The sequence below is a fragment of the Mauremys mutica genome, chromosome 6 (genome assembly GCF_020497125.1).
Source record: "Mauremys mutica isolate MM-2020 ecotype Southern chromosome 6, ASM2049712v1, whole genome shotgun sequence".
Classification (NCBI taxonomy): Eukaryota; Metazoa; Chordata; order Testudines; family Geoemydidae; genus Mauremys; species Mauremys mutica.
In genome coordinates, this window is record NC_059077.1 from 17,340,582 (window position 1) to 17,355,281 (window position 14,700).

A 14,700-nucleotide genomic window follows, 5' to 3' on the forward strand; every position below is an offset into this window, starting at 1 on the left:
TCTAGTAACTTCTAGTCATTTACCTTTTCTAGATGAATTTGGTGTCTGGTGCCCAGGATAATTACAGGACCCTCCAGCACCTAAAATTTAAAGATGAAAATATGGAGATCAGCACTAAGATAATTATTAAAGATCATGTATTTTCATAGCTGGCTGCAGCCAGAGATATTTAAGGTGATATGTGATAGCTGGAGTACTTTTGTTTAAAGAACCAATGTTTTATAGAATTCAAAAAGCTTAGAGCAAAAGAATAGATACAGTTCAATCAGAATTTATGAATAAGATCAGCCTTGGGGTGCAAAATATGAGAAGTGAACTGTGAGCAGGATTTAGAATGCTAAGATAATAAAACTGTGGTGGGGAAAGGAGACCCAAGGTGGGATTGCCAGTTGCTCTTTGATATGGATTAATGTATTCTGATTTACTCTAGGGAAAATGGCCGAGCACCCTCATTTTTCACCAAAATGCCAACTTCACATTTTAATTTTAGACGGTATCTGAGATTTGGTCCTTGCCTGTGTATCTTTACCTATGTCTGAGAATCTTTTATTTCCAATGTCTATAATATTGTAGCATAATATCAAGAATATTGTGTAAAACACAGGATAGAGCAATCGGAGAATAGCAGTAACAAAGAGGACTTATTCTTCCCATAGTCACTGTGGGTTTCAAGCTGAAAAAACACTGTATTGAAAAGCATGGGGTTTTATGCCTTTCAAAAAGTCATGCATAGCTCATTGCTGAATTTTGTTTTACACACTCATGCCAGGAAACCCCACCGAAGTAATTGGACCAAATTCAAAAGACCTTGAGCAAGGACCGAGCTAAGTAGAATTCCCCTTGACATTTAAGTCTTGAGTAAGAACTTCATAAAAGCTGAAGAACCTCAAAATTAAGCTCACTTGAACTATTCACATAGGATAGAATTCACCCTCAAGCAGGGGGTCTACAAAAGGCCTATGCACAGCTTAAGTCCAACTTAAGCACTACTTTGAGGTCTAAAAGTCTTGCAGATGCCTTGTGTTAGCATTCTGGGCAGGGTGAATTTGACCCATGTGCAGCTCAGAAGTTATGGGCTTGATGTAGGAAACACTTGGTGAAATTCTATGGCCAGTGTTGTGTAGGAAGTCAGACTACAGGTTTATAATTATGCTTACTGGGGGAGGGATAGCTCAGTGGTTTGAGCATTGGCCTGCTAAACCCACAGTTGTGAGTTCAATCCTTGAGAAGACCACTTAGGGATCTGGGGCAAAAATTGGTCCTGCTAGTGAAGGTAGGGGGCTGGACTCAATGACCTTTCAAGGTCCCTTCCAGTTCTAGGAGATTGGTATATCTCCAATTATTACCTATTACTGGCCTTAAAATCCATGATTCCATGGAAATACTAACCATTGTCTTCTGAAAGTACTATCTAATTCCATCTCTGACACTGACTCCATCTGTGTCTTTGTCAAGTCACTAAAACTTCCTGCCTTAGTTTTTCCTTCTACAAGAGGAGGATGTTCTCGTATACCGATCCCAAGGGTGTTGTGTGTTTGTTTAGTTAATATTTGTAAAACCGTGCTAATAAGTGCGCATTCAGGTGCATTTTAGTACACAAACCACCCAGCTTGTTTTGAGGATTGTCCATTGAAACACTTTTCTAAATTTCAGAAATGATATGCAGATCCCAGCACACACACCTAGGTTCCACTTGTCCTACAGTCAGACCCTTTCATCCCCCATGCCCCTCCCAAAAAGTTCAAGACCAAACTTGTGCACAATGGTATGTTAAGAGTGGACAGGAGTCAGTTATTATTTGTGAGGGGAAGGGACTGGAGCAGAAATAAATAAACTGGTTCATATGCTAACCCAAGAATATCTGTAATTATAGGTGCCAACTCCTTGGGTGCTTCAGGGCTGGAGCACCCACGGAAAAAAATTAGTGGGTGCTTAGCACCCATTGGCAGCCAGCTCCCCCCATCACCTCCTCCAGCGCCTCTTGCCTGCCAGCAGCCCTGCCGGTCAACTCCTCCCCCTTCCTCCCTCCCTCCCGCCGCCTCTTGTCTGCCACGATCAGCTGGTCTGCGGTGTGCAAGAGACGCTGGGTGGAGGGGGAGGAGTGGGGACAGAGAGTGCTCGGGGGAGGGGGCAGAACTGGATGGGGGTTGAGCACCTCCAGGGCCCAGAGAAAGTCGGCGCCTGTGTCTGTAAGGTTTAATTATTATCTTCTGGGGCCCTGTCATTTCCCATCTTTGTTTCTCCAGAGGATATCAGTAGTTCTTATGGAGGGCAGTAGGAATTAATGGTATTCTTGGACCCTGGCATACCTCTTAAGAGAATTTTAAAAGAAATGTGAAGTGTCTTCTTGGGTAGGAAATCCATTTCCGACTTTGTTATGCGTTTGCACAGTGTGAATGTGTAATTGCACATGCATTCTCAAAACCACACATTCATAATAGCTGTTAAACTGCAATAGTTTGGAATTATTCCTGCCCGTTTCCAGTCAAAAGATGTTTTCTGGTTGCCTCAGGCTTGATGATGCGGTCACCTTCTCCTAGGCCTCATGTTCTTATATCTTTGAGCACTTCAGCAGCAGTTGTACACACCACCTGTAACTTTTCCTCTTCATTGATTAGCTGCTTGTTCAGCCTCCTGCAGAGTGTCTTCCTCATCCATCTCTCTTGCCACTATAGATTGTCCTCAGTCAGCTGCTCTGATGCAAGTTACGTGGCTTCTTTTTTCCTTCGAGAGCTCAAAGCTGCCATGCATGCAGACTGCTGCGTCTCATTCTGCTTTTTTTTAGGCTACAAATACTCTGTATTAATCTGTATGATTCCCAGCTTGCACAGACTTACATGTGATAGCTCACATTGAGCCAGCACCCGAAAAATAGAAGTGTAGCCGGGGTAGCATGACCAGCGGCAACAGCAGCAGCACGGGCGAGCCAGGCTGAGTCCAAAGCCGCCTGAGCCCTGTGGGTACATTCTCGGCACAGCTAACCTTCTTGCTGCTGCCCTGCCATCCCAACTACACTACTTTTTTAGTGCTCTAGCTTAACGAGAGCCAGTACAAGTATGTTTGCATGAGCTGGGAATCACACACACACACATACACACACAGCTCCAGGTGTAGACATATTTTATTTTGTTATTGGGATAATCCTGTACCTCCAGGGGCACCACAAGGCGGAGACAGGGGGAGGGGAGGGAGATGAGCAAAGTTTCCCCCTCCCCACCCCCTCGGCTTTCCACCTGACACATTTGGTAAACTTTTGTCCCTTGGCTGGTAGTGCTGTTACAGCTGCGGCCTCAGAGGCAGTGTGGTGCCGTGCTGCTGGGTCTCCTACCCCTGCCTGTAGAGAATGGCAGTGGCATAGGAGCTCGGGCTGCTACTGCTGCCAACTGGTGAAGAAGGCTCTGACTCTCCAGGACTCCCTGCATATTGCCCATGGGGGAGGGAGGATGCTGAGAACGCAGAGCGGGGTTGCGGGGAAGGGGCTATGGGGGAAGGTGGGATGCAGATTCTTGGGATTCTGGTTCTTGGGAGGGGGCAGTGGTGGCCTGTGGCCAGCCTTTTTTACTAAGCAGCCTGTGTAGGAGGCCATCTCCAAGTAGCTCCTGAGGCAGCTCAGTGTGGGGCCAGGATGGTTCAGCACCCGGTGTCGGCAGGAGTGAAGGGCCTAGTCAAGCTGCCAGGGGGTGCTGGTGCTGGGCGGGGATGGGGGCAGGGCTGCCCAGAGGATTTCTTGGGCCTGGGGCAAAGCAATTTCAGAGGCCCCTTCCATAAAAAAAGTTGCAATACTATAGAATACTATATTCTTGTGGGGGACCCTGTGGGGCCTGGGGCAGATTGCCCCACTTGCCCACCCCTGGCAGCCCTGGGTGGGGGGGTGGGCAGAGGCACACAGCCTGGGTCCCCAAGCTGGTGCTTAGGGGGCGCGGATGATGGCATGTGGCCCGGGACCCCTGCTGCTGCTGGGGCAGGAGAGTGTGGTGGCCCAAGACTGCCCTAGCATCAGCCAGTGCGGTTGACCCAGGCGCTGCCTGAGATGCTTGGCTGCCCCCTAGGCCAGACACACTGGCCGCTGCAGAAGTCACAGAGATCCCGGAAACTCATGGAATCTGTGACCCCCATGACAGACTCGTAGCCTTAATAAGTAAATAGTAATGATAGTCATACTTTGCACTTCTGTATCATGTTACATCTGAGATTCTCAACATGTTTGACAAACCTTCACTAAATAAGCTTCCCAACAACCTATGGGGGTATGTAATTACTTACTATACCCATTTTGCACACAGCTACACTGGGACAAGGAGAGGTTAAGTGACTTTCTATAGTCACACACAGTCAGTGTCAAAGCAGCAATGAAAGCAGTGAAAAGAGAGAGTACAACTGTGAGTTTTAAAGTTCAGTCCTGCACTGCTGTAGTCAGTGGAAGTTTTAACTTCAACTTCAGTGGGAACAGGACTGGTGCCATAACCTTTAGAGGCCAGTTCTGGCACTTTTATTCACACTGAGTAGCGCTCATCAGGGATTATTTGTGCAGAGAGGTACTACTTAGTATGAATAAGGCAAGAGTGCAGAATCAGGCCTTAGATAAGTAGTAAATTGTAGACTTCTGCAGAACTCTCTCATCCATTTAATGTGGTCACAGTGACCTGGTTTTTGTTGTGATGACAGAGAATTCAAGAGCATTTTGGAAAAGGAATGACTGACTGAATATGTCAAGCTGTTTTGCAGTGGCTTAACAGTGGTAGAACTAGGGTGACCAGACAACAAATGTGAAAAATCAGGACAGGGGGTGGCGGGTAATAGGAGCCTATATAAGAAAAAGACTCCACAATTGGGACTGTCCCTATACATTCGGGACATCTGGTCACCCTAGGTAGACCCAACCTCAGGGCATACTGTTAAGAACCAGGGCACAAACCCCAGATTGGTTGTGAGTTCTACACTTAGATTTCACCAAACAATTATCAACTGTAAACTCCTCAAGCACTGTAACAACTTTAACATGGAGTCACAGAGAGTTTGCACTGTGTGAATGTGTTCTCCGATCTGCCACTGAGGTAAGCCCAACTTTTTGATAGCTGGTCCTTTACACTGTGAATCACAGCCATATTCAAGTTACTTCTAGTCCCAAAAGACCGTCATTTTCCCCAGGTCAATTGCACCTTAGATCTCACTCCCAAAAAGATGCTTGTTGCCACCTTATAATAAATTCTATACAGATGTATTAATAGGAAATGGAAATGAGTTATTTCCAAGGCTAAAGCAGGTAAACCTGCGTACAAAAATGAGTTTGAATCTTAAGTTTCAGAAGGTAATAGAAGCTTCTATTAGTAGCTCTATATGTCCTTATGCCCAGAAATCTTGCCCCCCAAAAGTCCAAACAGCAATAAGACACAGTTCCTCCTTGTTAGAGTTTTTTATTCCCTTCCTCATTCTGCTTCTGAGCTGCAAATTCATCTGCTGGGAGGAATTCACTTGCAAGACACATCTTCATGGGGGTAAACAACGAAGTCTTTTGTCCTCTTTAATGTTCCACTCTAGTCTGCCTGGTGTTGATGGGCCTTCCTTCTGTTGGAGATTGGCATTTCATGCTAGTTAATGTCTCTTTCCTGTCTAGTGACAGAGGGTCACAATGCAAACACTCAGATATTATTTTATAATGTGGGATACAGATGTTACGAGTGAGATGAATGCAGGCAGCAACTTAAAAACACTCCGTACAGTGTAAACACTAAACACATTTTTATAATTCTAATCTATTTTATCAATACTCACACACAGGTGTGACTGATTTCAGTGTTCCATTAAGACTTGGAGACATTGGCATGAGCTTGCATCTGGTCAGCCAGCGTGACCGAATGCATTATTTAAAAAAATCAAACTTCTCATTGCTGAAGTATGAATATTTAATAAACAAAATTAGAAGGGGTGGGGTCCATTGTTTTTGTTTATTTTTGTTCTGTCTTTTGCTCCGATGGACAACTTCCATATGCCAGGGAGAAGCAGGAAACTAGCTCCCTTAGAGCAATTGCTAGAAGCTCCTCAGATCTGTGCTGCATAATTAAGGAAAAGAACATTACTATTATTTAAAGTGGAAATCTCTTTGAAATATTTAGAGATTTGGTTTTAATCTGAATCTTAATAGCCTAATTATTTTGGAGTTGTTGTGCCCTTTGCTTTATAAACTGTTAATTATAGGGCTCTCATGCAGATATCATTTAAGTAATCAGCACTGGTGTAATCAGTAATTAAATGATAGCCAACTACAGGTGCTGCTAATTGTTAATCTATCAAATGCATAATTATTGCATCTGTAATTGAAGTATTGATACTTGCCTGTGGACCTTGGAGCAGTGAAATGCCTCTTGGTATTCTGAAAGTTGACGTGAGCATTTTGCAGGTGTGGAATATTAGAGTTTTAGGAGAATAAAATTGGCTCTGAAAATCAGCATCAATGGCCATGCCCACTCCAGTTCATATGAATAAAATGGGTACTGTAGATCAGACTGGCTGTTGAATGGGTGTTTGAATTTTAATAGGTTTATTTGCATGAGAAAAAGCAGCTTTCTGCAGATGGTTTTGCTGTCCCTGTACGTCTGGAGTTGGCAAATGCCAGGGCCATTACATATGCAATGTGACAGTCAATAAACAATGATAGAATTCCTATTTTGCCAGGAGACTGCAGTCAGTATCAATGTCAATTTGCTGATTGGCCTTTATGGGGGGTTAATTAGTCTGCATGTTTATAGCCATTTGGAAGCTAGAATACTGACAAGAGGGGGAAAAAGCAAATATCACTGGAATAAATGGACCTGAGTCAGAAGGGAAGGTGTTCATAGTGAAAAGTAATATTTTACCTCTGTTGTAATATAGTATTAGAACTGGGTAGGAAATGGTTTTTCTTTTTGGAAAATTTTGAGTTTTCAAAAAATGTTCCTATCCCAAATTGGAACAAAAAGTCAAAATCTTGAAAATTTTTGCAAATTGGAAATCGGTTTGGGTCAATTGAAACATTTTGCTTCAACAGTTTGGAAATGTTTCACTTCAGTTTTGACCTTTGTTATTATTTATTTAACTAAATTTACTTAAATTTCTAAATGAAAAGTTGTTTTGAACCAAAAAATACCTGGAACTTTTCATTTAGAAAATGTCAACATTCCATTTTCACAACTTCAAAACTTTTTTTTTCATTTTTTTTAAACAGGAAATTAATCAAAACTGGCCCTTTCCCATTAAAAGTTTTGCTTTCAACAAATCAGCATTTTTTTAATTGGAAAAATGTTGAAAAATTCCCAACCAGCTAGATAGTATTTCTAATGCTATGTTTTTTACCTCCAAGGGGTACTTCACTGAGTTGTACATATTTATTATCCACATCATATTTAAATGCAATAGTAAAGTAGGCTAGTTTATAAAGAATGAGAGCAATATTTGTCATTTTTTTATTTAGTTAGTTGAATGACCAATATATCACAGCAAATGCAGTAACTGCAATTGTATCACAGAAGCATAGAAAATAGGGGGTGGATATTAGAAATGATTTTTTCCCATACTTAATTTCATCCCATTACTCTTAGTTAAACTGTCTTGTGCCACCCTAAATAATTCTTCTCTTTACTTGTTGTTTAAACTCTTTAGACAGACGTATATGGTTATGTCTCCTGTCCCCCCCCTTAGTAACTGCATAATCAAGATACAATTAAAGTTAAGCCAATGTTGCACTTTGGAAAATCCCATCAGCTTTCCAGGCTGGGCCACTCAGGAGAACCATGAAGAGATTCATAGGTGTTATAGCAGTCTCTTTTCCTGATTTTTTTTTAAGGTTGTGGTTTTGAGATGGTATTGAATATCTGACAGTATAATTTTAACAGGAGAGCTCTTTGAGGAAATATTTGCAGAAGAGAAATACCCTAAACACACTGGAAGGGTCTGAATGCTGTAAAAACCCTAGTATAATTTTTTTTGTTATGATGAACAGTGGAGCAAAAGTGGTTTAATAAAAACAACATGATTGGGGATTTCAAAACTGCTGGAATCCAAAGCAACTGTTCACTGACATGAGGCCTGTTTTGTAAATCAATTTACAGCTTCCATGTAGTTGTATAATAGAGACTTCCCTAACGGTGCAGAGTAAGTCAGGTGTGGAGTGGTGATGATGCTGAAGAGGATTGAGGATTGAGATAGATCTGACAGCAGCAAGTATATTTGAGGAATTGCAGCTTTAACATTAAACATAAAACCTCCGCTGCCTCTTGTGCATACACATACTAATGGGACAAAAGAATGTGTTAAGGTAGGTAGGGCATTTGCAATAATGTATCATGGAGTAAGGTACCCCTGTAACTGTGCCCCATCCCCTTGTAGTGTCTTGCACTGTATGTATAGTGGTGTTCCTGGGACATGAGTCATCTAGCTAGTGATTGAATTTCTAATTGAATCTCTGAACGTTCAGAGGTTCAATTCTGATCTGCCCTCTAAGTAGGAAGGCTTAGCTGACCTGCCTCCCAAAAATTGTCTTAAATATTGGGTTTGTAAGCTTGAGCAAACAGGCTCTCCTGTGAGAAGGAATGTATATTATATTCCAGGCTTACCATGAGAACAGTCTATTTACAAGATAGCTTAACACTTCCAGTCCCAGCCAAAGTCAAGACATGCACTTATTTCAGGGGTGAGAAGAAAACGCAAGTTATCTGAATTTAGGAACTTTAAAAAAATGTTCTGTTTGGGTTTAGATTAGAGTGAAGTTTTGGGTCTGTTCCTTTTTTTTTTTTTAACCCGTACTGCTAGACCTCTTCTACAAAAGAGGAAGTGAATGTCGTGGGATGCAGGATGCAAGACAGTCATTGTGGGTTAAATATTTTTATTATGGAGATCAAACATCATGAATTAAATTGTTTTTTCCTGATGTCTTAGCAGCACAGATGGAACTCAGGTCTTTTATATCCATTGCATCGCTTTCCATATATAGGCAGGATTGCTAGAACTGGTTGAAAAATGATTCAGTGTTTACAAAAATGTCATCCCTATTTTCCATCAGCTTCTGAAGTTGTCTGACCAGCTTTAATGGAAAGCAACTGGATAAGGAGTGAATTCTGCCCTCCCTCACCTCTTATGCTGTCAGTGGTTCCCATATGCAGCAAAACTATCATGCTTCTGCTCTGTGTGTGTGTGTGTGTGTGTGTGTGTGTGAGAGAGAGAGAGAGAGAGAGATGGGTTTGGGGAGATGAACCCCCAATGTGCTGTGCAGAAGGTAGTTCTACAGGGGAATTTCTGTGCACAGACACAGGTAGGGGAGTGATCAGGGAAAGAGAAATGAGAGTTATTTCAATCTGAAGACTACACTACTGGCCATGGGGTAACTCTTTAGCTGCTTTGCAGCCTCAGGAAAAGCTTCCTCCACCCGGACCTTCACAATGACCTAGCCTGGTTGATCAGGCCAATAATTCAGGATTTGGCCCTACCTGAGAGTTCTGTAGTTTGGTTACTCTTTTATGTGCATATATATATAGATAAGGACTGAAATGTAGGTGGACAAGTAGCTGATTTTTGGTCCCAATAACAGGGGTGCACAATTGAAGTACTGTATTTAGTCTGAGGGTCTTGATATCATTTGTAATGCTTGGGCTTCATTTGTTTTCTCACAGAACTGAGGCACATGTGGCCTCTTTCAAAGTGAGACACACTTATTTCATACTAAGCATCATACAGCAATTCCAGAGACTACCATAGTTTGGTTTCTAAATAGAGAGTTTGGATTTTGCATATAATCTTAATCTGTGTCCCATGGAAGCCAATTACACATACATAAAACCTAATGGGCATTTCTTGGAAATTGATCTTATCCCATAAGTGAGAGAGTTCACATGTAGCAAAGTGTCAGTACATTAAGCTGCCTTCATTTCACTTCAGGATGGTTAACTTACTGGTAAAATCAATTACTTTACAGTTATGCCAACGTTAGCACATCTTACTGCTCAGATAATATATTGATTTTCATGTTCTCAGGCAAAAAGGAAACATTTACTTGAGAAAGCTGAAGCAATAACTTGCCTTAAAATACACCTGAAGACTATACTTGTTTCTCATGTATAATCTTTACGTTTCTTCTCAAGTTCCACATGTTTTTCAAAAGATACTAGATTCAGGAAATGGTCTACATTTTCTCCTCTGATTGGCTCAACAACAATAGGGTTATTCAAGAGACTTGGACTTAATTGTAATTAATTAATTGTAATTAAAAAGGTAGATTGGTACAGTCTGTCCACCCTTTCTGATATTACAAAAACAAGGGGACATTCTATTAAATGGAATGGTGGAAAATTCAAAATACTAGGAAACACTTTTTCACACAATGCACAGTTGGCCCGTGGAAGTCATTGGCACAGGATATCATGGAAGCCAAGGACTCAGCAGAATTCAAAAAGCAATTGGACATTTATATGGGTAATAAATCTATCACGAGTTCTAAAATTCTCCTGATGCCCAATTTTTTTAAAAAAGGGTTTCAGAGAAATTGGAACCCTCATGCTTGACAGCATAAGGCAGCATCTGAATATTGGGAGTTGGTTAGGACATTTTTCCTGAAGACAGACTTTTCCTGAAGCCTAATGAAAAATATCTTGTACCTTTCTCTAGAGCAGCTGGCATTGGCCGCTGTTGGAGAGAGGATACTGGACTAGCTGGGCTACTATTACTAGTCTGATCCTATGAGACAATTTCTTTGTTCCTTCTTAAGTACTGAAGATGGGTCAAACTAATCTTAAAACCATCAAATGTGTTTAAGAGGTTGTAGTTATTTGCAGGGGCGGTTCTATGCATTTTGCCGCCCCAAGCATGGCAGTCAAGCAGCTTTTGGTGGCATGCCTGCAAGAGGTCCGCCAGTCCCGCGCCTTCAGGGTACCCGCCACCGAATTGCCACCAAAACCACAGGACCAGCGGACCTCCCGCAGGCGCGCCGCTGAAAGCCGCCTGCCTGCGGCCCTCACTGCAACCAACAGGCTGCCGCCCCGCGGCTTGCTGCCCCAGGCACACGCTTGGTGCGCTGGTGCCTGGAGCCACTTGTAACTGGTGTCTGCTGTGAATGGTATTCTGCATTTAGATGTCATTCCCTAGAAGTACTGGAACCACTGGTACTGTGCAGTGTAGACAGGATGCAATTACTCTGCTGGAATTTTGGAATATGCTGGTTTTGAAGGAACTATCATCGCTAAGCTAGAAATTCCAGAATGACTGGTGCTTCAAAGTCTATTCCAGAAAATTCTACTTTTCATAATGATGGTTTACTTTCTTATTTAATATAAATCTCTCACTAAATTGAGTTCATTTTGAGGGAGAGTGGAGTTTTGTTTAAATTGAATATGTACCAAAGTGCAATACATAACATTCCTATGAATTTTCAATGCACAGTAAGTATGTGCAGTACACAATTTGAAAGAATAAAATTTGAACAGAAATTATTATTAATATTTAATGCATACAATACACAACACCTTACACACTTTAAATAATCTTCACAGCATTGCCTTTGATATTGGTAAAAGGCAGATATGGTTAGTCTGAGGCAGAAATAATACTTAAAATAGAGCCTTTTATGCAACAATCTCAGGTCATTTTACAAAAATTAGTAAATGTTATCCCCAGGGAAACAAAGAAAAGTTAAGTGCTTGCCTAGGAGTCCAGGTTCAAAGATACAACCTAGGTCTCCTGATGCCCAAGTTTCCTGCCCTGTTCAAAGAATAGGTTAAGTGATTGTCCAAGGTCATGTAGGAAGTCAGAGTTAGATTTGGGATTAGAACTGAGTTGTTTCTGGCTCCTAGAGTGTTCAGAGAGCTATAGTCCATCTCTTAGTTGTATGAAGTCATCAGATGTGGCCACAGTAGATGATTTGAATTTATCATCTTCTTCCTTTTATTTTTTTTTCAACTTTATACAAACTGTATGTGTCTGTGTATTGTACAGAACAGTTATACAAATTCACTCTAGAGTCCTCGTGTTTTAATTCTATTTCCCCTCCCCGCATTTTTGACAGTTTTCAAGGCCAGGTTTTCTAACGAGGGCATGTGCAAATCAGGTACATATGTGAACTCAAAAATGCCCAAATACATGGATAACTGACCTTTCCTGGGTGCAGTTACCTGATTTGTGGATCTACATGGTGTAATTGTAAATGAGCATGCAAAAGTATAGTTGACCTTTTCTTTGAAAATTGTGTCCTCATTATCCATTAGCATGGCAAAAATAAATAAATAAATAAATAAAAGGAAGAAGAAGAAAAGCAGCAGCTGCAGCATACACACACCATGTATACATTGTTTATAAAACAGGACAATGAATGTTGGATGAAAGTTCCGGCCAATACCTATCTTTCTGAACAGATTTATGTATTTCTGGACCTCAGTCAAACTAATTGTTAGCAGAAAAAGAGCAGGTTGATCCTGAGGTGGATTTGAGTACAGGCTTCTTTATTGCGATACTTGTTCCCCTCGACCCAATTGTATGATATGACGTGCTGTGTGATATGCGTAATGCTGTGCACAATAGATAGGGTGGGTTTACTAACAGAATGAGTGTTTTTTATTACTCAGTAAGTGTTTTTGAGGTGTTGTACCGGATGTAGGCGTACACATACTAACTTAGACAAAAAGAGTGTGCTGTAACTAATCCGGTGCTTACTCGACAATTGGGTCGAGGGGAACAAGTATCGCAATAAAGAAGCCAATACTTAAATCCGCCTCTGGGTCCTCCTGCTCGTTTTCTTCTAACACTAATGTGTATCATGCAATGCAGTTTGCAATCACTAAAATAATAGGCCCTTTGAAAACATTTGAAGATGTGTCTAAACGTTATGGTGGAGAGTTGCAAGCTGTGCCACATGTTATGAGTGGAGTAGTGCCATGTCCATTGCTGTGCCACAATAAGCATAGGGTCTGACTGTCAAAAGTGCAGCTCTGAATGAAGCCAATATCTTTGGCTGCTGAGACCCATACGGTGCTGCTGGTGATGACCTTACAGAAGTGCAGGCCGGTGGACACAGTCTGATTACAGTGGAATTATTGCAATAATACATAGGTGGTGAAAAATCCTTTCAATGCATTATTAAAATTTCATTGCAGCCATGCCTAGAAGGCTCATAAAACAAGCACGATTGCCGAATCTTTTTATGGTTTCCTTAGGAATCCTGGTACAATAGAAGTGAAATATTTTCCTTCAGTAATTTGTCCCTTCTATAAAACATAAAGGATTAAAGTACGAGTAATTACTATTCTCTCTCAAACTGAGTAAAGGACAAGAGGCACTTCAGAGCCGTAGCCATTGATTTTTGAGAAGCAAGGGTCACATGTTAAGTACTATTGATAAAAAGCATTGCTGCAGTGTCCATGGAGACTGAGTTGAGGTGAAAGTGAACTGTTGCCATAACGGTGACAGCTTTGGGTAGAGCTGTAAGGGACTGGGACTTGTCTAGCTATAAAGTAGTTTTATGCATTACACCTTGAATGTGAGATCAAACCCATTGCTCCTATGGGGCCAATCATTCAAGGGTCTACCGTCACTATTAACTTCAAAGGGAGATAAAGATGCACAGGATCATACAAAGGGGCACAGTACCATGCAGTTTTTAGGGCCCACAGAGTGTTCAGATTTATACGAGCTAAAATCCCTCATTTAAGCAAATGTTAACAGAATTGCTGTTAACCTCCCAAAAGAATTCAGAAGCCTTTTTTTTTATGTTCTCCATTATGTCCATGTTTATAGCATCTCTTTTCTGAGCAGTTGCATTTTCCCATAAACATATTACATGAATGCAATTTTTATAGCTACAGCTGCTAACTCCATTTTTTAAAAAACAATCATTCCTAAATTGAAAAATGCAGCTTGTTCTACTATATTGCTACATTACATCATTTAGCATTGAAAACCCCACCTATTGATTTTGAAATGTCTAATTGATTTGGACCAATAAATCACTATGCAGTAGATGTGCAAAATTGATTTTTATATTGCAGTAATTAATTTGATATGTGCCATAACTTTTATTTGTGCGTGGACTAAGCAATTCAATGATGATAATTGATTGTATATGGTCAAACCTATCCACTGCCCTGTAGATTACTCTTCCTTTTGTCCAAAAGCTGGTTACATAGGTTCCATTAAAGACTGGGTATGTTACTTTTATAGGGCTCTGATCCTGTGAGGTTTTGAACATTCTAACTGTCCAGTGATGTCAATGGGAGTTAGGCACTCAGTACTCACATGACCAGAATCTTACAGAGTTAATTCCCAGACAGTGGCCCCGGGGAAGAGATATTGATGAACAACAAAAGCTCCCTGATAAATGGTAGCTCAGATTTCACTTTTCAGATAAGAATCATGTCTTTGGGGATTTTATTGTATCTGTTGATAACATGAGTAAAGTGAATTATCATAAAGAATCCCAAAAGCAACTACCTCAGATTTCAAAAGTGACCAGTGATTTGGGTGCACTTCAGTATTGGGAATGCCCAGTTTGAGACACCTGTTTTTCAGAGGGTGTGGTGGTCAGTACTTATGAAAATCAGGCTCCTTTTAAGGTGCTCCAAAAATGAGACAACTAAAGTCATTTTTTGGAAAAGGCAAGCCAAGGTATTTACACAAATTTTGATCAAGCTGATTGCTGTTGACTTCATCGAACAATTCTGCTAAAATGCTCTAAAGTGTTAGAATCAG

The 14,700-nt window shown here is 41.1% G+C and overlaps 1 protein-coding gene across 4 annotated transcripts in view; it reads left to right on the forward strand.

Moving 5' to 3' along the window:
* The window catches only part of DCC (DCC netrin 1 receptor), a 782,056-nt gene that overhangs the window by 618,719 nt on the left and 148,637 nt on the right, over positions 1–14,700 (forward strand). The window lies entirely within an intron of this gene.